The sequence below is a fragment of the Oryctolagus cuniculus genome, chromosome X, assembly GCF_051225735.1.
Source record: "Oryctolagus cuniculus isolate XC-2025 breed Fujian yellow rabbit chromosome X, ASM5122573v1, whole genome shotgun sequence".
In the NCBI taxonomy this organism is placed as follows: domain Eukaryota; kingdom Metazoa; phylum Chordata; class Mammalia; order Lagomorpha; family Leporidae; genus Oryctolagus; species Oryctolagus cuniculus.
The window spans coordinates 44,737,559-44,765,419 of NC_142888.1; the positions used below are offsets into that span (position 1 = coordinate 44,737,559).

The 27,861-nt window shown below is 39.7% G+C and overlaps 1 protein-coding gene and 1 pseudogene across 2 annotated transcripts in view; one reads left to right on the plus strand and one right to left on the minus strand.

The window, feature by feature from the left end:
• The window catches only part of ZC3H12B (zinc finger CCCH-type containing 12B), a 547,765-nt gene that overhangs the window by 110,365 nt on the left and 409,539 nt on the right, over window positions 1–27,861 (plus strand). The window lies entirely within an intron of this gene.
• On the minus strand, window positions 7,156–27,348 carry LOC149119625 (alpha- and gamma-adaptin-binding protein p34-like; annotated as a pseudogene).

The following is a 27,861-nucleotide window of genomic DNA, read 5'->3' on the forward strand; positions in this document are numbered from 1 at the left end:
AAAAAAATACAGAACAAAGGGTGTTATAGACCTGGAAGGGCAGAGAAGGCATTACAACCCTGGAGAAAAAACAAGATACCAGAAATTCATTACCTAATATTTCATATCCTCATGCGTGCCTTAGTATGACTACTTTGACAGTGATCTGCATTTGGCTTTCAAAGAAAAACAGGGAAAAATTACCTTGTGATGAGATTATAAAGTGTGACAACACAGTTTTGGTATCAGAAGTAGCAAGGCACAACTCTAGGACAGGGGCCAATGCTGTGGTGCAGTGGGTTAATGCCCTGGCTTGAAGCATCGGCATCCCATATGGGTGCCGGTTCGAGACCCAGCTGTTCTACTTCCGATCCAGCACTCTGCTGTGGCCTGTGAAAGCAGTAGAAGATGACTCAAGTCCTTGGGCCCCTGCACCCGTGTGGGAGACCCAGAAGAAGCTCCTGGCTCCTGGCTTCAGATTGGCACAGCTCCAGCCATTGTGGCCAATTAGGGAGTGAACCATTGGATGGAAAATGTCTCTCTCTCTGCCTCTCCTTCTCTCTCTGTGTAACTCTGACTTTCAAATAAATAAATATATCTTAAAAAAAACTCTAGGACAGAAGAGTTTCCTCATGATAATGTAAATACAAAATATCAGTGTATTTTATTAGTGTAAAGAGAACAGATTTCATGTATTTCTTGGGTACAATTCTAAAAAGATAACCATCTTCCCTTCCTCCCTCTCTCCCTCACTCCCTTGCTCCCTCAATCCTCTCCCTCCTTCCTTTCTTTTTTCCTTTAATTTTTTGCAATAACTTAATTTCAATTTACTGTATAATCACAGGCTTAATGCACCACTAACCATAGTAGTCAACAAATAAAAAGTAAAAAGACCACAGTTCCACAGGAGTATAAACAAGGGCTAAAAAGAATAATCAAATCACAATATGTCCATTTAATTCCTATAATTATTTTGTATTCTATATTAACAACTACATATCAAAGAAAACATAAGATATTTATGTTTTTGGAACTGGTTAACTTCACTAAGCATATTGGTTTCCAGTTGCATCCAATTTGTTGAAAAAGACAATATTTTATTCATTTTTGGTGTCATTTAACTTTAATTTTGTTTTTTTTTAAACTTTTATTTAGTAAATATAAATTTCCAAAGTACAATTTATGGATTACAATGGCTTCCCCCCCCGCCATAATTTCCCTCCACTTGCACCCCTCCCATCTCCTGCTCCCTCTCCCATTCCATTCACATCAAGATTCATTTTCAATTATTTTTATATACAGAAGATCAATTTAGTATATATTAAGTAAAGATTTCATCAGTTTGCACCCACACAGAAACACAAAGTGAAAAATACTGTTAAAGTACTAGTTATAGCATTACTTCACATTGGACAACACATTAAGGACAGATCCCACATGAGAAGTAAGTACACAGTGACTCCTGTTGTTGACTTAACAATTCGACACTCTTGTTTATGGCATCAGTAATCCCCCTAGGCTCTTGTCATGAGTTGCCAAGGCTATGGAAGCCTTTTGGGTTCGCCAACTTTGATCTTATTCCGACAGGGTCATAGTCAAAGTGGAAGTTCTCTCCTCCCTTCAGAGAAAGGTACCTCCTTCTTTGATGGCCCCGTTCTTTCCACTGGGATCTCACTTGCAGAGATCTTTCATTTAGGTCTTCTTTTTTTTTTTTTTTCAGAGTGTCTTGGTTTTCCATGCCTAAAACACTCTCATGGGCATTTCAGCCATATCCAAATGCCTTAAGGGCTGATTCTGAGGCCAGAGTGCTATTTAGGACATCTGCCATTCTATGAGTTTGCTGTGTATCCTGCTTCCCATGTTGGATCATTCTCTCCCTTTTTGATTCTATCAGTTAGTATTAGCAGACACTAGTCTTGTTTGTGTGATCCCTTTGACTCTTAGACCTATCAGTGTGATCAATTGTGAACTGGAATTGATCACTTGGACTAGTGAGATGGCATTGGTACATGCCACCTTGATGGGATTCTATTGGAATACCCTGGCACATTTATAACTCTACAATTTGGGGAAACCCAATTGAGCACATTCTACATTGTACATCTCCTCCCTCTCTTATTCCCACTCTTATATTTAAGAGAGATCACTTTTTAGTAATATTTAAACACCTAAAATAATTGTGTGTTAATTAAGGAGTTCAACCAATGGTATTAAGTAGAACAAAAAAAATACTAAAATGATAAAGTATTACATTGTACATCAACAGTCAGGACAAGGGCTGATCAAGTCACTGTTTCTCATAGTGTCCCTTTCACTTCAACAGGTTTCCTTTCCCTTTGGTGCTCAGTTAGTTGTCACTAGTCAGGGAGAACATACGAAATTTGTCCCTTTGGGACTGGCTTAATTCACTCAGCATGATGTTTTCCAGATTCCTCCATCTTGTTGCAAATGACCGGATTTCATTGTTTTTGACTGCTGTATAGTATTCTATAGAGTACATATCACATAATTTCTTTATCCAGTCTACTGTTGATGGGCATTTGGGTTGGTTCCAGGTCTTAGCTATTGTGAATTGAGCTGCAATAAACATTAATGTGCGGACAGCTCTTTTATTTGCCAATTTCATTTCCTTTGGGTAAATTCCAAGGAGTGGGATGGCTGCGTTGTATGGTAGGGTTATATTCAGGTTTCTGAGGAATCTCCAGACTGACTTCCATAGTGGCTTTACCAGTTTGCATTCCCACCAACAGTGGGTTAGTGTCCCTTTTCCCCCACATCCTCTCCTGCATCTATTGTTGGTAGATTTCTGAATGTGAGCCATTCTAACCGGGGTGAGGTGAAACCTCATTGTGGTTTTGATTTGCATTTCCCTGATTGCTAGTGATCTTGAACATTTTTTTCATGTGTCTGTTGGCCCTTTGGATTTCCTCTTTTGAAAAATGTCTATTGAGGTCCTTGGCCCATCTCTTAAGTGGGTTGTTGGTTTTGTTTTTGTGGAGTTTCTTGATCTCTTTGTAGATTCTGGTTATCAACCCTTTATCAGTTGCATAGTTTGCAAATATTTTTTCCCATTCTGTTGGTTGCCTCTTCACGTTCCTGACTGTTTCTTTTGCAGTACAGAAACTTCTCAATTTGATGCAATCCCAAATGTTAATTTTGGCTTTGACTGCCAGTGCCTCCAGGTTCTTTTCTAAGAAGTCTTTGCCAGTACCTATATCTTGCAGGTTTCTCCAGTGTTCTCTACTAAATTGATGGTGTCGGGTCATAGATTTAAGTCTTTAATCCATGTTGAGTGAATTGTTGTGTAAGGTGAAAGGTAGGGGTCTTGCTTCATGATTCTGCACGTGGAAATCCAATTTTCCCAGCACCCTTTATTGAATAGACTGTCCTTACTCTAGGGATTGGTTTTGGATCCTTGGTCAAATATAAGTTGGCTGTAGATGTTTGGATTGATGTCTGGTGTTCCTATTCTGTTCCATTGTTCTATCCATCTGTTTCTGTATCAGTACCAAACTGTTTTGATTACAACTGCCCTGTAGTATGTCCTGAAATCTGGTATTGTGATGCCTCTGGCTTTGTTTTTGTTGTACAAGATTGTTTTAGCTATTCGAGTTCTCCTGCATCTCCATATGAATTTCAGCATCATTTTTTCCAGATCTGAGAAGAAGGTCTTCGGTATCTTGATTGGTATTGCATGGAATCTATAAATTGCTTTTGGGAGAATGGACCTTTTGATGATGTTGATTCTTCCAATTCATGAGCATGGAAGATTTTCCCATTTTTTGGTATCCTCTTCTATTTCTTTCTTTAAGGTTTTGTAATTCTCATTGTAGAGATCTTTAACATCCTTGCTTAAGTTGATTCCAAGGTATTTGATTGTTTTTGTAGCTATTGTGAATGGGATTGATCTTAGAAGTTCTTTCTCAGCCGTGGCATTGCCTGTGTATACAAAGGCTGTTGATTTTTGTGCATTGATTTTATATCCTGCTACTTTGCCAAACTCTTCTATGAGTTCTAATAGTCTATTAGTAGAGTTCTTTGGGTCCCCTAAGTAAAGAATCATATCATCTGCAAAGAGGGATAGTTTGAGTTCTTCCTTCCCAATTTATATCCCTTTAATTTCTTTTTCTTGCCTAATAGCTCTGGCTAAGACTTCCAGAACTATATTGAATAGCAGTGGTGAGAGAGGGCATCCAGTCTGGTACCAGATCTCAGTGGAAATGCTTCCAACTTTTCCTCATTCAATAGGATTCTGGCCATGGGTTTTTCTTTTTTTTTCTTTTTTTTTTTTTTTTTGACAGGCAGAGTGGACAGTGAGAGAGAGAGACAGAGAGAGAAAGGTCTTCCTTTTGCCATTGGTTCACTCTCCAATGGCCGCCGCTGCAGCCGGCGCACCGCACTGATCCGATGGCAGGAGCCAGGAGCCAGGAGCCAGGTGCTTTTTCCTGGTCTCCCATGGGGTGCAGGGCCCAAGCACCTGGGCCATCCTCCACTGCACTCCCTGGCCATAGCAGAGAGCTGGCCTGGAAGAGGGGCAACCGGGACAGAATCCGGCGCCCCAACCGGGACTAGAACCCGGTGTGCCGGCGCCGCAAGGTGGAGGATTAGCCTATTGAGCCACGGCGCCGGCTTTTTTTTTTTTTTTTTTTTTTTTGACAGGCAGAGTGGACAGTGAGAGAGAGAGACAGAGAGAGAAAGGTCCATGGGTTTTTCATAGATTGCTTTGATTATATTGAGGAATGTTCCCTCCATACCCAGTTTGCTTTGAGTTTTCATCATGAAAGGGTGTTGAATTTTATCAAATGCTTTCTCAGCGTCTATTGAGGTAATCATATGGTTTTTCTTCTGCAATCTGTTAATGTGGTGTATCACATTGATTGTTTTGCGCACATGAAACCATCCCTGCATGCCAGGGATAAATCCCACTTGGTCTGGGTGGATGATCTTTCTGATGTGTTGTTGCATTCTATTGGCCAGAATTTTCTTGAGGATTTTTGCATTTATGTTCATCAGGGATATTGGCCTGTAATTCTCTTTCAATGCTGCATCTTTTTCCGGCTTAGGAATTAAGGTGATGCTGGCTTCATAGAAAGAATTTGGGAGGATTTCCTCTGTTTTGATTGTTCTAAATAGTTTGAGAAGAATTGGAGTTAGTTCTTCTTTAAATGTCTGGTAGAATTCAGCAGTGAATCCATCTGGTCCTGGGCTTTTCTTTGTTGGGAGGGCCTTTATTACTCTTTCAATTTCTGTCTCAGTTATGGGTCTGTTTAGGTTTTCTGTGTCTTCCTGGTTCAATTTAGGTAGGTTGCATGTGTCCAGGAATCTATCCTTTTCTGATAGGTTTCCCTGTTTGCTGGCATACAAGTCCTTGTAGTAATTTCTGATGATTCTTTTTATTTCTGTGGTGTCTGTTGTTACATTTCCTTTTTCATCTCTGATTTTATTGATTTGGGTCTTTTCTCTTCTTTTTTTAGTTAGTTGGTCCAGTGGGGTGTCAATTTTGTTCATTTTTTTTCAAAAAACTAGCTCCTTGTTTTTTTGATTTTTATAATGTTTTTTTTGAATTCAATCCTGTTGATTTCTTCTCTGATTTTAATTATTTCTCTTCTCCTACTAGATTTGGGTCTGGTTTGTTGCAGATTTTCTAGATCCTTGAGATGAATTGAAAGTTCATTTATTTGGTGCCTTTCCAATTTCTTGATGTAGGCACCTATTGATATAAACTTTCCTCTTAACACTGCTTTTGCTGTATCCCATAAGTTTTGGTATGTTGTGCTGTTATCCTCATTTACTTCCAGAAAGTTTTTGATTTCTTTTTTGATTTATTCTGTGACCCACTGTTCATTCAGGAGCATGCTGTTCAGTCTCCATGTGTTTGCGTATGCTCTAGGGATTCCTGAGTTGCTAATTTCCATCTTCATTCCACTGTGGTCTGAGAAGATGCATGATATGATTTTGATTCTTTTGAATTTGCTGAGACTTGCTTTATGGCCTAGTATGTGGTCAATCCTAGAGCAGGTTCCATGTACTGCTGAGAAGAATGTGTATTCTTTAAGTGTAGGATGATTAAGTGTAGGATGAAAAGTTCTGTAGATATCTGTTAGATCCATTTGGGCTGTAGTGTCATTTAAATCTACTGTCTCCTTGTTTATCTTCTGTCCTGTTGATCTATTTCTGGGAGTGGAGTATTGAAGGAGAATTTTATTCTTTTTTATGGCTGAAACTTAAGTTTATTATCACATACTGTTTCTATGGCCCATATAGGGATTCGTTAAGATTCTCTTTCTCTCATACACACATACTACCATAACTTAGTATAGGGGTTTGTTTTGGCCTCACCCAAGAAGGAAACCTTTGCTTCATTTATTATAGTCTGAAAATTCACAGTGGGTTTTTAGTTCTTTCTAGCATGAGCTCATACACTATAATTTAAAGTAAAAGCACAGAAGCATCTTCTTAAAAACTAACTTGTTGACACTTACTTTGGTCTCTTCATACCATACCACGGGTGCCTTCTTCCTTCTCCTCAAAAATATCATAGCTTAGTACTGCAAGCTTCCCGGAGGGAGAAAACCCACAAAAGTATACTGGAGAAATTCCCATTCATTATTGACAGTAAATTCCTCATTCCCATTAAATACGCTCAGGGACAAAAGATTTCTCCTTAGGAACTGGCATTGTGGTACAGCAGGCTAATCCGTCACTTGTGATGCTGACATCCCGTATCTGAGTGCAGGTTTGAGTCCCAGCAGCTCAGCTTCTGATCTAGTTCCATGTTTATGTACCTAAGAAGGCAGCAACAGAAGATGGCCCAAGTACTTGGGTCCCTTCCACTTACGTGGTAGACCAGAATAGGGTTTTTGGCTCCTGACTTCATCCTGGCCCAGATCTGGATGTTGCTGCCATTTGGGGAGTGAACCAGCAAATGGAAGATCTCTCACTCTCACTCTTGCTCTCTCATTTGTTCTCGCTCTCTGACTCCAAAATAAATAAAATATTTTACAAAATATTTCTCCTTAACCTCCTATTAGAAACTTAAATTTTGTGGACCATACAGTAAGTCAGGTCGCCAACACTGTAATGGGAATGTCAGCAAAATATAATTGGGTTGAGTAGGGAACTATCTCAGGTAGGAAGAACTAGCGAATTTGTCAATCAAATCATAGTATGAATCATTTAATGTTCTTCAGATTGAAGGCCTTCAATTTTATCTCTGTCTCACCCAGTTGCCATCCAGAATACTTTGGCCACCTTTTCTGTATGTCATTTTCCTTGCATGTGGGAAGCATCATAGCTTTATCTTTTATTCCCTTTAACTTTATATAAAGATTTTATTTATTTATTTATTTATTTGAGAGGTAGAGTTACAGACAGTGAGAGGGAGAGACAGAGAGAAAGTTCTTCCATCTGCTGGTTCACTCCCCAAATGGCTGGAACGGCTGGAGCTGAGCTGATTCAAAGCCAGGAGCCAGGAGCTTCTTCCCGGTCTCCCATGTGGGTGCAGGGGCCCAAGGACCTGGGCCATCTTCTACAGCTTTCCAAGGTCACAGTGAGAGCTGGATTGGAAGAAGAGCAGTCGGGACTAGAACCAGCGCCCATATGGGTTACCAGCACCACAGGCAGAGGATTAACCTACTGTGCCATAGCGTTGGCCCCCTGTTCCTTTTAACTTTTAAAATAGTCTTTCAAAATACTCTAAGTCTCCTTTTCCAGGAGTAAGACTGGCTAATTCTTGAACATCCATATCTAAAATTGAATCCACAAGGCTATCAACTTGTGTGTCAATTGTATCACATGCATTGTCTTGATGATCTAACAGGGATGCAGTCCTGTCTACTGTTCTGGGTAACAGGTGTCTGCTGATTCAATGCTACAATTTATTCCCGTCAATGAGTTAAGAAGGCTAAAGTTTTCATTCCTATCTTTCTTCATCACTACATTGGATCTCACACTGATTTTCAAGGCCTGTTGAGTTTCTGTTTTTTTTTTTGTTTGTTTGTTTGTTTGTTTGTTTGTTTTGACAGGCAGAGTTAGATAGTGAGAGAGAGAGACAGAAAGGTCTTCCTTTGGTTGGTTCACCCCCTAAATGGCCACTAAGACCGGTGCACTGCGCCGATCCGAAGCCAGGAGCCAGGTGCTTCCTCCTGGTCTCCCATGTGGGTGCAGGGCCCAAGCACTTGGACCATCCTCCACTGCCTTCTTGGGCCATAGTAGAGAGCTGGACCAGAAGAGGAGCAACTGGGACAGAATCCGGCGCCCCAACTGGGACTAGAACCCGGGGTGCCGGCACTGCAGGCAGAGAATTAGCCTAGTGAGCCGCGGCGCCGGCATGAGTTTCACTGCTGTAGATTCTGAGAGGTCATCCTCCTGCAGCAACTTCTCTAGACTAAGTTATACCAATTCAAAACCATTTTTGATGCACCATTCTTTAACATTTTGTCAGTTTACATTATTTTCAGACGTTCTATCATAGACTGAGATATGGCTGTGCAGTAGAAACCACAAGGATACACTATAAAGATATGATTTGGGGGGCCACCGCTATGGCATTGTGAGTTAAGCTGTGGCCTGTAGTGCCAGCATCCCATATGGGTGCCTATTTGAGCCCTGGCTGCTCCACTTCTATTCATTTACCTGCGACAGCAGCAGAAGGTAGCTCAAGTTCTTGGGCCCCTGCACCTATGTGCGAGACCTGGAAGAAGCTCCTGGCCCCTGACTTCAGCCTGGCCGAGCCATAGCTATTGCAGCCATTTGGGGAGTGAACCAACTGATGGAAAATATATCTCTAAGAGTCAAAGGGAGCACATAAACAAGTCTAGTATCTGCTAACACTAACCGATAGAATAAATAAAGGGGAGAGTGATCCAACATGGGAAGTGAGATACTCAGCAGACTCATAGAATGGCGGATGTCCTAAATAGCACTCTGGCCTCAGAATCAGCCCTAAAGGCACTCGGATCTGGCTGAAAAGCCCATGAGAGTATTTCAGGCATGGAAAGCCAAGTCACTCTGGCAAAAAGATCTCTGTGAGTGAGATCCCAGTGGAAAGAACAGGTCTTCAAAGAGGGAGGTGCCTTTCTCTGAAGGGAGGAGAGAACCTCCACTTTGACTATGACCTTGTCTAAACAAGATAAGAGTCGGAGAACTCAAGGGGCTTCCATAGCCTTGGAAACTCATGACTGGTGCATAGGGAGATTACTGATGCCATAAACAGGAGTGTCAATTTGTAAAGTCAACAACAGGAGTCACTGTGCACTTACTCCTCATGTAGGATCTCTGTCCTTAATGTGCTGTACACTGAGGCTTAATGCTATAACGAGTACTCAAACAGTATATTTCACTTTGTGTTTCTATGGGGGTGCAAACTGTTGAAATCTTTACTTAATGTACACTAAACTGATCTTCTGTTAAAAAAAAAAAAAAAAAAAAGAAACTATCAATTCCCAACTTGACTCTCACTGGGATTAAACATGACAATAGGTCTGATCTGATTTCATCATCATTTAAAAAAAAATCATCTATTATTTTTCACTTTATGTTTCTGTGTGGGAACAAACTGTTGAAATCCTTACTTAAGGTATAATAAGCTGATCTTCTGTATACTAAGATAATCGAAAATGAATCTTGATGTGAATGGAAGGGGAGAGGGAGTGGGAAAGGGGAGGGTGGTGGGTGGGAGGGATGGTATGGGGGGGAAAGCCATTGTAACCCATGAGACGTACTTTGGAAATTTATATTCATTAAATAAAAGATAAAAAAAAATAAGTCATTAAAAAAAAATATATCTCTCTTTGTCTCGCCTTCTCTCTCTAACTCTACCTTTCAAATAAATAAATAAATAAATCTTTAAAAATATATATGATTTTTGTGTGCTGTCAGAGTAAACCACAAGTGCTTGGACTGACTGCAATCCTGCCTGATGAGAAATTTGTTTGGAGTCATACATACATTGGTATCTCCTAGATAGTATTTACATCAGTGGTGCAGGGGTAAAATTCTCACAGCATCATTGAAAGTCATTTCCACAATGAGTTTTTCTATTCTAAGGATGTGTTGGGCCATCCAGTCTACTATAAAGGTGCGGGAGCAGATGGTGAAAATTTCACAGGGGACTATCACAACCATAGCTGAGCCCTATAGACATTTTAATGACAACATAATAACCAATTTAATGTCTATACTCTGATTTACTTAATAATTTTCCTGTTCTTAGCCATCTGAGCCATTTTTGTTTTGCTATTATACATAAAGCTGTGGTAAACAATTTTGACATTAATCTTTAAATTTTAGATATTTGAAGAGTAGATTCCAAGGAGTAGGTTTATGTTTTGGTATCTGTCATTGAATTGCTTTCTAAAAATACTATATGAGTTTACCAACAAAAGTATGACTAACGACGCAATATTTTAAAATGCTTATTAGTCACTTACATTCCCTCTTTTTTAAAATATTTATTTGAAAGTCAGAGTTATGCAGAGAGAGAAAAAGAGGCATAGAGAGAGAGAGGTCTTCCATCCATTGGCTCACTCCCCAATTGGCCGCAATGGCTGGAGCTGCACCGTCTGAAGCCAAGAGCCAGGAGCTTCTTCCAGGTCTCCCACGTAGATGCAGGGGCCCAAGGACTTGGGCCATCTTCTACTGCTTTTCTAGGCCACAGCAGAAAGCTGAATGGGAAGTGGAGCAGCTGGAACTCGAACTGGTGCCCATATGGGATGCTTGTAACGAAGACACTGACTTTATCTCCTACGCCATAGCGCCGCCACCCTCTGACATTCTTTTTTTTAAAAAACTTTTATTTAATGAATATAAATTTCCAAAGTACATTTATGGATTACAATGGCTTCCCCCACATACCGTCCCTCCCACCCGCAACCCTCCCCTTTCCCACTCCCTCTCCCCTTCCATTCACATCAAGATTCATTTTCGATTCTCTTAATATACAGAAGATCAGTTTAGTATACATTAAGTAAAGATTTCAACAGTTTGCTCCCACACAGAAACATAAAGTGAAAAATAGATGATTTTTTAAATGATGGTGAAATCAGATCAGACCTATTGTCATGTTTAATCCCAGTGAGAGTCAAGTTGGGAATTGATAATTTCTGTCTTTTTTTTTTTTTACAGAAGATCAGTTTAGTATACATTAAGTAAAGATTTCAACAGTTTGCACCCCCATAGAAACACAAAGTGAAATGTACTGTTTGAGTACTCGTTATAGCATTAAATCTCAATGTACAGCACATTAAGGACAGAGAACCTACATGAGGAGTAAGTGCACAGTGACTCCTGTTGTTGACTTAACAAATTGACACTCTTGTTTATGGCCTCAGTAATCAACCTAGGCTCTTGTCATGAGCTGCCAAGGCTATGGAAGCCCCCTGAGTTCACTGACTGATCATATTTAGACAAGGCCATGGTAAAAGTGGAAGTTCTCTCCTCCTTCTTTGATGACCCATTCTTTCCACTGGGATCTCACTCGTGGAGATCTTTCATTTAGGTTTTTTTTTTTTTCCCCAGAGTGTCTTGGCTTTCCATGCCTGTAATACTCTCATGGCATTTCAGCCGGATCCCCATGCTTAAGGCCTGATTCTGAGGCCAGAGTGCTGTTTAGGACATCTGCCATTCGATGGGTCTGCTGTGTATCTCACTTCCCATGTTGGATCATTCTCTCCCTTTTTTATTCTATCAGCTAGTATTTGCAGACACTATTCTTGTTTATGTGATCCCTTTGGTTCTTAGTCCTATCATTACGATCAATTGTGAACAGAAATTGATCACTTGGACTAGTGAGATGGCATTGGTACATGCCACCTTGATGGGATTGACTTGGAATCCCCTGGTATTTTTCTGACTCTACCGTTTGAGGTAAGTCAGCTTGAGCATGTCCCGAATTGCACATCTCTTCCCTCTCTTATTCCCACTCTTATATTTATCAGCGATCATTTTTCAGTTAAGTTTCAGCACTTAAGAACAATTGTGTATTGATTACAGTATTCAACCAAAAGTATTAAGTAGAACAAACAAAAAAAATAAAAAGAGGGATAACATATTAAGCTGTTCATCAACAGTCAGGGTGAGGGCTGATCAAGTCACCATTTCTCATAGTGTTCATTTCACTTTAACATGTTTCCTTTTTGGTGCTCAGTTAGTTGTCACCTATCAAGGAGAATAAGTGGTATTTGTCCCTTTGGGATTGGCTTATTTCACTCAACATAATGTTTTCCAGATTCCTAACAGGGATCACTTTTCAGTTAAAATTTAAACACCTAAGAATAATTGTGTGTTAATTACAGAGTTCAACCAATGGTACTAGAACAAAAAAAAATACTAAAATGGATGAAGTATTTCATTGTACATCAACGGTCAGGACAAGAGCTGATCAAGTCACTGTTTCTCATAGTGTCCATTTCACTTCAACAAGTTTCCCCTTTGGTGCTCAGTTAGTTGTCGCCGATCAGCGAGAACATATGATATTTGTCCCTTTGGGACTGGCTTAATTCACTCAGCATGATGTTTTCCAAATTCCTCCATCTTGTTCCAAATGACCGGGTTTCATTGTTTTTGACTGCTGTATAGTATTCTATAGAGTACATGTCCCATAATTTCTTTATCCAGTCTACTGTTGATGGGCATTTGGGTTGGTTCCAGGTCTTAGCTATTGTGAATTGAGCTGCAATAAGCATTAAGGTGCAGACAGCTTGTTTGTTTGCCAATTTCATTTCCTTTGGGCAAATTCCAAGGAGTGGGATGGCTGCGTTGAATGGTAGGGTTATATTCAGGTTTCTGAGGAATCTCCAGACTGACTTCCATAGTGGCTTTACCAGTTTGCATTCCCACCAACAGTGGGTTAGTGTCCCTTTTCCCCCACATCCTCTCCTGCATCTGTTGTTGGTAGATTTCTGAATGTGAGCCATTCTAACCGGGGTGAAGTGGAACCTCATTGTGGTTTTGATTTGCATTTCCCTGATGGCTAGTGATCTTGAACATTTTTTTATGTGTCTGTTGGCCCTTTGGATTTCCTCTTTTGAAAAATGTCTATTGAGGTCCTTGACCCATCTCTTAAGTGGGTTGTTGGTTTTGATCTTGTGGAATTTCTTGATTTCTTTGTAGATTCTGGTTATCAACCCTTTATCAGTTGCATAGTTTGCAAATATATTTTCCCATTCTGTCGGTTGCCTCTTCACTTTCCTGACTGTTTCTTTTGCAGTACAGAAACTTCTCAATTTGATGCAATCCCAAATGTTAATTTTGGCTTTGACTGCCTGTGCTTCTGGGGTGTTTTCCAAGAAGTCATTGCCGGTACCTATATCTTGAAGGGTTTCTCCAATGCTCTCTAATAATTTGATGGTGTCGGGTCATAGATTTAAGTCTTTAATCCATGTTGAGTGAATTTTTGTGTAAGGTGAAAGGTAGGGGTCTTGCTTCATGATTCTGCACGTGGAAATCCAGTTTTCCCAGCACCATTTATTGAATAGACTGTCCTTGCTCCAGGGATTGGTTTTGGATCCTTGGTCAAATATAAGTTGGCTGTAGATGTTTGAATTGATTTCTGGTGTTTCAATTCTGTTCCATTGTTCTATCCATTTGTTTCTGTACCAGTACCAAACTGTTTTGATTACAACTGCCCTGTAGTATGTCCTGAAATCTGGTATTGTGATGCCTCTGGCTTTGTTTTTGTTGTACAAGATTGCTTTAGCTATTCGAGGTCTCCTGCATCTCCATATGAATTTCAGCATCATTTTTTCCAGATCTGAGAAGAAGGTCTTCGGTATCTTGATTGGTATTGCATTGAATCTATAAATTGCTTTTGGGAGAATGGACCTTTTGATGATGTTGATTCTTCCAATCCATGAGCATGGAAGATTTTCCCATTTTTTGGTATCCTCTTCTATTTCTTTCTTTAAGGTTTTGTAATTCTCATTGTAGAGATCTTTAACATCCTTGCTTAAGTTGATTCCAAGGTATTTGATTGTTTTTGTAGCTATTGTGAATGGGATTGATCTTAGAAGTTCTTTCTCAGCCGTGGCATTGCCTGTGTATACAAAGGCTGTTGATTTTTGTGCATTGATTTTATATCCTGCTACTTTGCCAAACTCTTCTGTGAGTTCTAATAGTCTATTAGTAGAGTTCTTTGGGTCCCCTAAGTAAAGAATCATATCATCTGCAAAGAGGGATAGTTTGAGTTCTTCCTTCCCAATTTGTATCCCTTTAATTTCTTTTTCTTGCCTAATAGCTCTGGCTAAAACTTGCAGAACTCTATTGAGTAGCAGTGGTGAGAGTGGGCATCCTTGTCTGGTACCAGATCTCAGTGGAAATGCTTCCAACTTTTCCCCATTCAATAGGATGTTGGCTGTGGGTTTTTCATAGATTGCTTTGATTGTATTGAGGAATGTTCCTTCCAAACCCAGTTTGCTTAGAGTTTGCATCATGAATGGGTGTTGTATTTTATCAAATGCTTTCTCAGCGTCTATTGAGATAATCATATGGTTTTTCTTCTGCAGTCTGTTAATGTGGTGTATCACATTGATTGTTTTGCGCACATTAAACCATCCCTGCATACCAGGGGTGAATCCCACTTGGTCTGGGTGGATGATCTTTCTGATGTGTTGTTGCATTCTATTGGCCAGAATTTTCTTGAGGATTTTTGCATTTATGTTCATCAGGGATATTGGCCTGTAATTCTCTTTCAATGCTGCATCTTTTTCCGGCTTAGGAATTAAGGTGATGCTGGCTTCATAGAAAGAATTTGGGAGGATTTCCTCTGTTTTGATTGTTCTAAATAGTTTGAGAAGAATTGGAGTTAGTTCTTCTTTAAATGTCTGGTAGAATTCAGCAGTGAATCCATCTGGTCCTGGGCTTTTCTTTGTTGGGAGGGCCTTTATTACTCTTTCAATTTCTGTCTCAGTTATGGGTCTGTTTAGGTTTTCGATGTCTTCCTGGTTCAATTTAGGTAGGTTGCATGTGTCCAGGAATCTATCCTTTTCTGATAGGTTTCCCTGTTTGCTGGCATACAAGTCCTTGTAGTAATTTCTGATGATTCTTTTTATTTCTGTGGTGTCTGTTGTTACATTTCCTTTTTCATCTCTGATTTTATTGATTTGGGTCTTTTCTCTTCTTTTTTTAGTTAGTTGGGCCAGTGGGGTGTCAATTTTGTTTATTTTTTCAAAAAACCAGCTCCTCGTTTGTAATGTGTTTTTTTTTTTTTTTTTTGGATTCAGTCCTGTTGATTTCTTCTCTGATTTTAATTATTTCTCTTCTCCTACTAGATTTGGGTCTGGTTTGCTGTAGGTTTTCTAGATCCTTGAGATGAATTGAAAGCTCATCTATTTGGTGCCTTTCCAATTTCTTGATGTAGGCACCTATTGATATAAACTTTCCTCTTAACACTGCTTTTGCTGCTTCCCATAAGTTTTGGTCTGTTGTGCTGTTATCCTCATTTACTTCCAGAAAATTTTTGATTTCTCTTTTGATTTCTTCTATGACCCGTTGTTCATTCAGGAGCATGTTGTTCAATCTCCCTGTGTTTGCGTATGCTCTAGGGATTCCTGAGTTGCTAATTTCCAACTTCATTCCTTTATGGTCTGAGAAGCTGCATGGTATGATTCTAATTCTTTTGAATTTGCTGAGACTTGCTTAATGGCCTAGTATGTGGTCAATCCTAGAGAAGGTTCCATGTACTGCTGAGAAGAATGTAAAATCTTTAGCTGTAGGATTGAAAGTTCTGTATATATCTGTTAGATCCATTTGGGCTATAGTGTCTTTTAAATCTACTGTATCCTTGTTGATCTTCTGTCCTGTTGATCTGTCTATTTCTGAGAGTGGAGTATTGAAGTCCCCCAGTACTATTGTATTGGGGTCTAAGCCTCCCTTTATGTCCCTTAAAAAATCTTTTAGATAAACCAGTGCCCTGTAGTTAGGTGCATATACATTGATAATTGTTATATCTTCCTGTTGAATTGATCCCTTAATCATTATATAGTGTCCCTCTTTGTCTCTCTTAACAGTTTTTGTGGTAAAGTTTATGTTGTCCGATATTAAGATGGCTAAGCTGCTCTTTTTTCATTTCTTTTGGCTGGGTATATCTTTTTCCAGCCTTTCACTTTCAGTCTATATGGATCTTTGTTGAAAAGATGTGTTTCTTGTAAGCAGCAAATAGATGGGTTTTGTTCCTTATCCCAATCAGCCAATCTGTTTCTTTTCACTGGACAGTTCAGGCCATTAACGTTCAAAGTGACTAGTGATAAGTGGCAGCTTTGCCCTGCCATTTGCCAAAGATAAGTTCTAATATATGCTTTGAATTCCCTGTGATCTTTTGCTGTGAGGTTTCCTTCCTTTACCTTCTTTCATATTGATGACCGTATTTCTGTGTTTCTGTGTGTAACACATCTTTAAGCATCTGTTGCAGGGCTGGACGAGTCGCAACAAATTCTTTCAATTTCTGTTTGCTATGAAAAGTCTTTATTTCACCTTCATTCACAAATGATAGCTTTGCAGGATATAATATTCTGGGCTGGCAGTTGTTCTCTCTTAGTACCTGGGCTATATCTTGCCATTCCCTCCTAGCTTGTAGGGTTTCTGATGAGAAGTCAGCTGTGAGTCTGATTGGAGATCCTCTGAGAGTAATCTGACGTTTCTCTCTTGCACATTTTAGGATCTTTTCTTTATGTTTCACCTTGGAGAGTTTTATTACAGTGTGTCGTGGTGAGGATCTGTTTTGGTCGTGTTTATTAGGGGTTCTGTGAGCTTCCTGTACTAGGATGTCTCTGTCCTTCTCCAAACCTGGGAAATTTTCTGCTAATATCTCACTAAAAAGGCCTTCTAATCCTTTCTCCCTCTCCATGCCTTCAGGAAATCCTAGAACTCGAATGTTGGTTTTTTTTAATAGTATCCTAAAGATTCCCGACAATATTTTTTAGATTTCTAATTTCCTCTTCTTTTCTTTGGTCTGACTGTATTCTTTCCTGTGCTCTGTCTTCTAAGTCCGATATTCTCTCTTCTGCTTCACCCATTCTGTTTGTAAGGCTCTCTATTGTGTTTTGCATTTGATCTATTGAATTCTTCACTTCATTATGATTTCTCGTCACTATCACAGTTTCCTGTTGTACTAGTTGTTTCATTTCATTTTGATTCCTCCTTAATATTTCATTTTCACGAGAGAGATTTTCTATCTTGTCCATTAAGGATTTCTGTAGTTCAAGAATTTGTTTTTGAGAACTTCTTAATGTTCTTACCAATTTTTTGAGATCTACTTCTTGCATTTCTTCTAACTCATCATCTTCATAATCTTGAATTGGGGTGTCTTTTTCATTTGGGGCATCATAGTGACTTCCTTGTTTTTATTACCTTGGTTTTTGCGTTTGTTAATTTGGCATATTGGAGATATTTGGTTTCTTCACTGTGGTGCTTTTTCTTGTTATACTATGACTCTAGATTAAGTGGACTGTCTGTTTTTGATGGAGCCTTAGAGGCTTGAGATGGGTGTGGCCTGAGAGCTCTGTTTGGTGTGCTAAAGGTGACACTCCCAGGTTAGGCGTGGTAGATCTCTCTCTCTCTCTCTCTCTCTTTCTTTTTTTTGATTCAAAAGGGAAGTAATTCCGCATAGCTGAACGAAGTTGGAGGCAGTTAGCAGGCAAATGATATACCCACAGGAGCCAGAGATCGGAAGCTCTTTCCCAAGGACCACACAGGGAATCTGTTCTGCCCTCAGAGTGGGCTCAGATTCTCCTTCAATCTCCCACTGGGTTGCCAAAGTTACGGATTTGTAGCGTCTCTGGAGAGTGCTCACGTGAATTCCGTGAGTTCTCTCCCCCACCGTCTCTTTTTTCACAGTCTCAGTTCAGTAGCACCACAGATTTACTAGGCCCTAATCTCCTGTTAATTCGCCCTGCCCAGAGTCAGGTTTTTCTGCTAGGCTCAGGGCCAGTGCAGACCTGAGGTCGCTCTGCTTATGACGTATGTCCAAGATGGCGCCTGCTCTTTGTCTTGCTCGCCCTTGAGAGGTGAGCGGAGAGAGAGAAACCGGTGTCCATATCGGTCACTTTTTTTTTCTCTTTCTCTCTCTCTTCTAGTTAGCCTGGTGAACTTTTCCCCCCGGGGTCATTCCCTCTAGTCTCCTCTTTCCACTTGCCTGGTGGTGTCTCGGGGTATTGAGGTTCGGCTCACCTCACGTTCCAGCACTGGTGTGTTGAGTCTGCCGCTGGTGTCCCGAAATGTGGGCTCCCACACTCTCCCCACAGGTCCACTGTGAATCACTCGTGCCAGAAGAGTTTCTTCTGCTGTGTCTTCCCCTACTCTTCCTTGAACCTGCAGTATCTCCACTTTTATTAAACTGTCTCTCCCCAGACTATCAGTGTGCTCCCTTCCTATTCCGCCATCTTGCCTCTCAAAATAAAATCCACCCTCTGACATTCTTAGTGAAAACAGTGTCAGTGTAAAAATGGCAGTGGAAGCCAAACTAAGTGGTTTGAAACAAAATGATAATTGAAAAAGTTAATGTAAAGGTACTTCACAAAGTTCATTTAAAACGTGTACTGTGGGAAAAATTGCATGACTTTCAATTATATTTTTTACACCAACATAAACATCTTAACTTTACAAGAACTGTTTGAAGTACTCCTTTTAAAAAAATTTGATTTACTTATTTGAGAAGTAGAGTTACAGACAGTGAGAGGGACAGACAGAGAGACAAGTCTTCCATCCACTGGTTCATTCCCCAAATGGCTGCAACAGCTGGAGCTGTGCCGATCTGAAGCCAGTATCCAGGAAATTCTTCCTGGTATCCCACGTGGATGCAGGGTCCTAAGTGCCTGGGCTGTCTTCTACTGCTTTACCAGGACATAGCAGAGAGCTAGATCAAAAGAGGAGCAGTGAGACTAGAACCAGCACCCAATGGGATGCAGGTGCTGCAGGCGGTGGATTAAGCCACTGTGCCTGCCCTATGTACTGTTATACAGTGAAGGTAGATCACTGTTGCAGAAGAAGGGAAGTGGAATAATTGCAAAAAGAGGTAGAGGTAATAGTAACAATGGGAAACTTTGTTCTTTTTGTTTTTAATTTACAGTTAATACTTGTACACACGTATGTAGTACAGTACACTTTGTTTTTTTTTTCTTTTTTTTTATCTTTTATTTAATGAATATAAATTTCCAAAGTACGACTCATGGGTTACAATGGCTTTCCCCCCCATACCATCCCTCCCACCCACAACCCTCCCCTTTCCCACTCCCTCTCCCCTTCCATTCACATCAAGATTCATTTTCGATTATCTTAATATACAGATCAGCTTAGTATACCTTAAGTAAGGATTTCAACAGTTTGCTCCCACACAGAAACATAAAGTGAAAAATAATAGATGATTTTTTTTAAATGATGATGAAATCAGATCAGACCTATTGTCATGTTTAATCCCAGTGAGAGTCAAGTTGGGAATTGATAATTTCTTTTTTTTTTTTTTTACAGAAGATCAGTTTAGTGTACATTAAGTAAAGATTTCAATCGTTTGCACCCCCATAGAAACACAAAGTGAAATATACTGTTTGAGTACTCATTATAGCATTAAGCCTCAGTGTACACATTAAGGACAGAGATCCTACATGAGGAGTAAGTGCACAGTGACTCCTGTTGTTGACTTTACCAATTGACACTCCTGTTTATGGCATCAGTAATCTCCCTATGCTACAGTCATGAGTTTCCAAGGCTATGGAAGCCCCTTGAGTTCTCCGACTCTTATCTTGTTTAGACACAGTCATAGTCAAAGTGGAGGTTCTCTCCTCCCTTCAGAGAAAGGCACCTCCCTCTTTGAAGACCTGTTCTTTGCACTGGGATCTCACTCACAGAGATCTTTTTGCCAGAGTGTCTTGGCTTTCCATGCCTGAAATACTCTCATGGGCTTTTCAGCCAGATCCGAGTGCCTTTAGGGCTGATTCTGAGGCCAGAGTAGTACAGTACACTTTGATACCATATACATTGTATAATGATCAAATCATGGTAATAGAATATCACGTTGAATATTTGTTTCATTGTAGTCAAATATTCAAATCTTCTCTTCTAGCTATTTTGAAATATACATTGTTGTTTACAGTTGTCACCCTATTGTGCAATAGCTACCAGGTATTGGTCCTGTAGTTTTGTACCTACTGACAAATCTCTGCATTCCTCACACTTGCTCATCCTCCGCACCCCCAGATTCTGGCAACCACTATTCTACGATCAACTTCAGTGAGATCTCTCCCGCTCTCTCCATAACTCTGCCTTTCAAATAAATAAAATAATTATGTTTATTTGAAAGACAGAGCATCAGAGAGGAGTGTTTGTGTGTGTGTGTGTGTGTGAAGAGAGAGAGAGAGAGAGTGAACAATCTCACTTTTTTAATATGAAACTTTTATTTAATAAATATAAATTTCAAAAGTACAACTTTTGGATTATAGTGGCTTTCCCCCCATACCCACCCTCCCACCTGCGAACTATCCCCTTTTCTACTCCCTCTCCCATCCCACTCTTCATTAAGATTCATTTTTAATTATTTTTAATTTATATATAGAAGATGAACTCTATACTGAGTAAAGATTTCAACACTTTGCACTCACACAGACACACAAAGTATAAAGTACTGTTTGAAAATTAGTTTTACCATTAATTCTCATAGTACAACACACTAAGGACAGAAGTCCTACATGGGGAGCAGGTGCACAGTGACTCTTGTTGTTGATTTAACAATTGACACTCTTATTTATGATGTCAGTAATCACCCAAGGAGAGCAATCTTTTATCTGCTGATTCACTCCCCAACCAAATGGCAGCAACAGTCAAGCTGGGAAAGGCCACAGCCAGGAGCTGGGAACTACATCCAGGCCTCCAACATGGATGGCAGGCACTCAAGTACATGGCCCATCATCCACTGCCTTTCCAGGGATATTATCAGGAAGCTGAATCTGAAGAAGCAGCAGGGACTTGAACTGGCACTCTGGTATGAAATGCTGGCTTCACAAGCTACAGCTTAACATAACATGCCAGTATGCCGACCCCAAGCAATAGTCTTCTTGCATAAGATTGCTTTGAGTATTTGGAACCATTTGTCATTCCATATAGCTTTTAGGATTGATTTTTCCTATTCTGTGAAGAATGCTATTTATATTTTGGTAGGAATTGCATTTAATCCATAACTCCACTTTGCATAGTATGGACATATTAACAATATTAATTCTTCCAGTTGATTAACAGAATATTTTTACATTTTTTGCGTTTCAATTTCTTTCATCAATATTTTGTAGTTTTCATTTTATAGATCTTTCACTTTTGTTAAATTTATTCCTATTTTATTTTTTGTAGCTTTTATAATTGAGGTTGCTTTCTTGATTTCTTTTTCAAAAAATTTGCTAATGGTGCATAGAGAGGCTACCAGTTTTTGTATGTTTTTTATTTATCCTGCAATGTTACTGAGTTCTTCTCTTAATTCTAACAGTTTTTGGTGGAGTCTTTGGTGTTTACTATATATATTTAGGATAAGTCATCTATAAAAAGAGACAATATGAATGCTTCCTTTCCAATTTAGATGCCTTATTTCTCTTACTTGTCTAATCACTGTTGCTAGGAATTCCAGTACATTTTGAATAAAAGTGTAAAATTGGCCATCCTTGTCTTGTGCTGGATCTTAATAGGAAACTTTCAGCGTTTGTCCTTTCATTTTTTAAAATTTATTTTATTTTATTATTATTTTTTATTTTTTGACAGGCAGAGTGGACAGTGAGAGAGAGACAGAGAGAAAGGTCTTCCTTTGCCGTTGGTTCACCCTCCAATGGACCCCGCGGCCGGTGTGCTGCAGCCGGCGCACCGCGCTGATCCGATGGCAGGAGCCGTTACTTTTTCTGGTCTCCCATGGGGTGCAGGGCCCAAGCACTTGGGCCATCCTCCACTGCACTCCCTGGCCACAGCAGAGAGCTGGCCTGGAAGGGGGGCAACCGGGACAGAATCCGGCGCCCCAACCAAGACTAGAACCCGGTGTGTCGGCGCTGCAAGGCAGAGGATTAGCCTAGTGAGCCGCGGCACTGGCCCGTTTGTCCTTTCAGTATGAAGTTAACTGTGGATCTATCATATATGGCCATTATTTTTTTTAAACTTTTATTTAATGAATATAAATTTCCAAATTACAGCTTATGGATTACAATGGCTTCCCCCCCATAACGTCCCTCCCACCCAAAACCCTCCCCTTTCCCACTCCCTCTCCCCTTCCATTCACATCAAGATTCATTTTCGATTCTCTTTATATACAGAAGATCAGTTTAGCATACATTGAGTAAAGATTTCAACAGTTTGCTCCCACACAGAAACATAAAGTGAAAAATACTGTTAGAGTACTAGTTATAGCATTAAATCTCAATGTACAGCACACTAAGGACAAAGATCCTACATGAGGAGTAAGTGCACAGTGACTCCTGTTGTTGACTTAACAAATTGACACTCTTGTTTATAGCCCCAGTAATCACCCTAGGCTCTTGTCATGAGCTGCCACTGCTATAGAAGCCCCCTGAGTTCACTGACTCTGATCATATTTAGACAAGGCCATGGCCAAAGTGGAAGTTCTCTCTTCCCTTCAGAGAAAGGTACCTCCTTCTTTGATGACCCATTCTTTCCACTGGGATCTCACTCGTGGAGATCTTTCATTTAGGTTTTTTTTTTCCCCAGAGTGTCTTGGTTTTCCATGCCTGAAATACTCTCATGGGCTTTTCAGCTGGATCTGCATGCCTTAAAGGCTGATTCTGAGGCCAGGGTGCTGTTTAGGACATCTGCCATTCGATGGGTCTGCTGTGTATCTCACTTCCCATGTTGGATCATTCTCTCCCTTTTTTATTCTATCAGCTAGTATTTGCAGACACTATTCTTGTTTATGTGATCCCTTTGGTTCTTAGTCCTATCATTACGATCAATTGTGAACAGAAATTGATCACTGGGACTAGTGAGATGGCATTGGTACATGCCACTTTGATGGGATTGACTTGGAATCCCCTGGTATGTTTCTGACTCTACCGTTTGAGGTAAGTCAGCTTGAGCATGTCCCGAATTGCACATCTCTTCCCTCTCTTATTCCCACTCTTATATTTAACAGCGATCACTTTTCAGTTATTATGTGTGATAAATTTGGCCTTTTACCCATTTTTAGATGTAGGCATGTATCTAAAATGTTGGCATTTTTTATCATGATATTTAATTTTATCAAATGATTATTCTGTGTCTAGTTGAGGTGATCATCTTTGCCCTTTATTCTCTTGATGTGGTGTGTTTGTTGATTTGTGTATGTTGAGTCATCCTTTCATCACTGAGATGAATCTCACTTGATTATGGTGAATATTTTTTTCTGATGTGTTGTTGGATTCAGCTTGCTAGTATTTTTGAGAAATTTTGCATCATTATATTCATCAAAGATACTGGCTCATAGCTTTTTTTTTTGTTGTGTGCTTGTTTGGTTTTGGTATCATTATAATGCCAGCCTTGTAAAATGAGTTTGGAAATATTCCATCTTCAATTTTAATAATAAATTGGAAAGAATTAGCATTAATTCTTTAAATGGTTGATAGAAATCAGCAATGAAGTCATCTGAGCCTGAGTTTTTCTTTGATGGAAGAATTTTCATTACTAATCTGTTCTCTTATTATTGGTCTCTTCAGTTTTTCTTTTTTTCATTATCCAATCTTTTTGTTGTTGTTGTTGGAAAGGCAGAGCTAGACAGTGAGAGAGAGAGAGACAGAGAGAAAGATCTTCCTTTTCCATTGGTTCACCCCCCAAATGGCCACTACGGCCGGCGTGCTGTGCCGATCCGAAGCCAGGAGCCAGGTGCCTCCTCCTGGTCTCCTATGTGGGCGCAGGGCCCAGGCACTTGGGCCATCTTCCACTGCCCTCCCGGGCCACAGCAGAGAGCTGGACTGGAAGAGGAGCAACCGGGACAGAATCTGGCGCCCTAACCGGGACTAGAGCCCCGGGTGCCGGCGCCGCAGGTGGAGGATCAGCCAAGTGAGCCGCAGCGATGGCCTCATGATCCAATCTTGATAAGCTGTATGGGTTCAGGAATTTATACATTTCTTCTAAGTTTTCTCCTTTTTTGGTTTATTGTTCACAGCAATTATGTGTGTAGAAATTTATAAATTTGTTCTTTATTTTTCATTTTTTGACATGATAGTCTGTAATGACTGTATTTCTGTGGTTTTGTCAGTTATAATATCTCCTTGTTTATCTCTGACTTTATTTGAATCTTCTTTTTTTCTTAGTCAAGCTAAGAATTTGTTGTTTCCTTGATCTTTTTGAGTTTTTTTTTGTCTATATTTCATTTGTTCATGCTCTATTATTTATTTTTCACTAATTTTGGCTTTGATTAGTTCTTGTATTGCAACTTCTTAATGTTAGGTTGTTTATTTAAGATCTTTCCACTTTTTTCGTATCTGAGTTAATTGTGATAAAATTCTCTTTTAGTACTATTTTTGTTGTATCCCATAAGTTGTAATATGTTGTATATGCATTATTATTTTATCTCAGTAGTTTAAAAAATTCCCTTCTGTTTTAAAAGATCTACTTGTTGATTTATTTGAAAGGCAGAGAGAGGGAGAGAGAGAGAAAGGCAAAGCGAGACAGAGACAGAGAAAGAGAGAGAGAGAGATCTTCCATCTGCTGATCCACACCCCGAATATCTACAACAGCCAGGGCTTGGCTCGAGTGAAGCCAGAAGGTAAGAACTCCTCTTTGGGTGGCAGGAACCCAAGTAATTTAGCTATCATCCTTCTCGGATGCATTAGCAGGAAGCTGGATTGGAAACAGAGGTAGCTGGGACTTGAACTGGCACTCAGATATGGGATATGGGAATCCCAAACAGCAGCTTAACCTGCTATACCACAGCACCCTGTGCTAAAATTTCCTTCTTAATTTCTCAAGTAATCCATTGGTTAATTAGTTGTTTAGGAGCAGGTTGTTTAATTTTCATGTATATGTATAGTTTCCAAAATCATTCTTGTTGATTTTCAGTTTTGTTGTATCGCAGGTGGTAAAGATAGTCAGTAGTTCAATTTTTAAAAACTTGTGGAGAACTTATTTTGTGGTCTACTGTATGATCTATCAAGAAGACTGTTCCATATGCTGTCTAGAAGAATGTCTCCTGTGGCTGTTCGATGCAGTATTCTCTTGGTTTCTGTTAAGTCCCATTGATCTAGTGAGCAGTTTACTTGTTCTGTTTCTTTGCTGATTTTCTGTCTGATCTGTCCATTGCTGAAAGTAATTTGTTAGAGTCCCTTGCTATCATTGTATTGGAATCTGTCTCTTTAGAACTATTAATATGTGCTTTATATAAGGGTAAATTGAAATGCATGCTATGAAAAAATGGTGCATGAATTTCAAAAATTTTTGCATCAAAATAAACTTACCTTTTTTTTTAACTTTTATTTAATGAATATAAATTTCCAAAGTACGACTTATGGATTACAATGGCTTCCCCCCCATATCGTCTCTCTCACCCGCATCCCTCCCCTTTCCCACTCCCTCTCCCCTTCCATTCACATCAAGATTCATTTTCGATTCTCTTTATATTCAGAAGATCAGTTTAGCATACATTAAGTAAAGATTTCAACAGTTTGCTCCCACACAAACATAAAGTGAAAAATAATAGATGATTTTTTAAATGATGATGAAATCAGATCAGACCTATTGTCATGTTTAATCCCAGTGAGAGTCAAGTTGGGAATTGATAATTTCTTCTTCTTCTTTTTTTTTTTTTTTTTTTTTACAGAAGATCAGTTTAGTATACATTAAGTAAAGATTTCAACAGTTTGCACCCCCATAGAAACACAAAGTGAAATATACTGTTTGAGTACTCATTATAGCATTAAGTCTCAATGCACAGCACATTAAGGACGGAGATCCTACATGAGGAGTAAGTGCACAGTGACTCCTGTTGTTGACTTTACCAATTGACACTCCTGTTTATGGCATCAGTAATCTCCCTATGCACCAGTCATGAGTTTCCAAGGCTATGGAAGCCCTCTGAGTTCTCCGACTCTTATCTTGTTTTAGACAAGGTCATAGTCAAAGTGGAGGTTCTCTCCTCCCTTCAGAGAAAGGTACCTCCTTCTTTGAAGACCTGTTCTTTTCACAGGGATCTCACTCGTGGAGATCTTTCATTTAGGTGTTGTGGTTTTTTTTTTTTTTTTTTTTTTTTTTTTTGCCAGAGTGTCTTGGCTTTCCATGCCTGAAATACTCTCATGGGCTTTTCAGCCAGATCGGGATGCCTTTAGGGCTGATTCTGAGGCCCGAGTGCTATAAACTTGCCTTTTAACTCCATTTTTCACAGACCTTTGAAGTATCCACATATATTTAGGTGCTCTGAGATTAAGTACAATTGTTGTATCCTTTTATTAACCGATATAATTATATAATCACCTCTCTTATCTCTTCTAACAGATTTATATTTAAGACTTTAAATAATATGTTTTATCAGACATAAGTATAGCTACTCTTTCTTTGTTTTGAGTTCTGTTTACATGGGATAGTTTTTCCTTTCTTCATTTCCAATGTTTGCATGTCCTTAGAGGAGAAATGAGTTTTTTTGTAAGCAGCATATAGTAGAGTCTTTTTTAAAAAAATTCATTCAAGGTGCCAGCATTGTGGTGCAACAAGTTAAACCACTAACTGCGAAGCCCTCATCCCATCTGAGTACTTGTTTAGTCTTGGCTGCTCCACTTCCAATCCAGCTCCCTACTAATGTGTCTGGGAAAGCAGCAGAACATTGCCCAAGTGCTTGGGCCCTTGCCATCCACATTGGAGACCTGGATGGAGTTCCAGGCCCTTGGCTTCAGCCTGGCCCAGTCCTGCTGTTGTGACTATTTTGGGGAGTGAACCAGTGGATAGAAGATCTTTCTCTCTCTTTCTTGCTAACTCTGTGTTCCAAATAAATAAACAATTCTAAAATAAAAACCCTTAATTCAGGCCGACACCGCAGCTCAATAGGCTAATCCTCCACCTGCGGCACCGGTACCCCAGGTTCTAGTCCCGGTCAGGGCGCCGTTTTCTGTCCTGGTTGCTCCTCTTCCAGGCCAGCTCTCTGCTGTGGCCAGGGAGTGCAGTGGAGGATGGCCCAAGTGCTTGGGCCCTGCACCCGTATGGGAGACCAGGAGAAGTACCTGGCTCCTGCCTTCGGATCAGCGCGGTGTGCCGGCCGCGGCAGCCATTGGAGGGTGAACCAACGGCAAAGGAAGACCTTTCTCTCTCTCACTGTCCACTCTGCCTGTCAAAAAAAAAAAAACCCTTAATTCAGTCATTCTATGTCTTTTAATTGGAGACCTTAATTCATTTACATTTAAGGTAATTACCATTAGGTAAGGTCTTTTCTGCTGCCATTCTGTTAGCTGTTTAATTGTTTTCTAGTTTTTTTTTTCTTTCTGATCTTTCTCATAGTCTTCTTTTATAGTTAAGTGATTATAGTGTGATTTGAGTCTTTGATTTTTATTTTTGGTATGTCTACTACAGATTTTTGCTTTATATTTACCAGGAATCTTTTTTTTTTTTATTTTATTTTTTTTTTATCTTTTATTTAATGAATATAAATTTCCAAAGTACGACTCATGGGTTACAATGGCTTCCCCCCCCATACCGTCCCTCCCACCAACAACCCTCCCCTTTCCCACTCCCTCTCCCCTTCCATTCACATCAAGATTCATTTTCGATTATCTTAATATACAGAAGATCAGCTTAGTATACCTTAAATAAGTATTTCAACAGTTTGCTCCCACACAGAAACATAAAGTGAAAAATAATAGATGATTTTTTTAAAATGATGATGAAATCAGATCAGACCTATTGTCATGTTTAATCCCAGTGAGAGTCAAGTTGGGAATTGAAAATTTCTTTCTT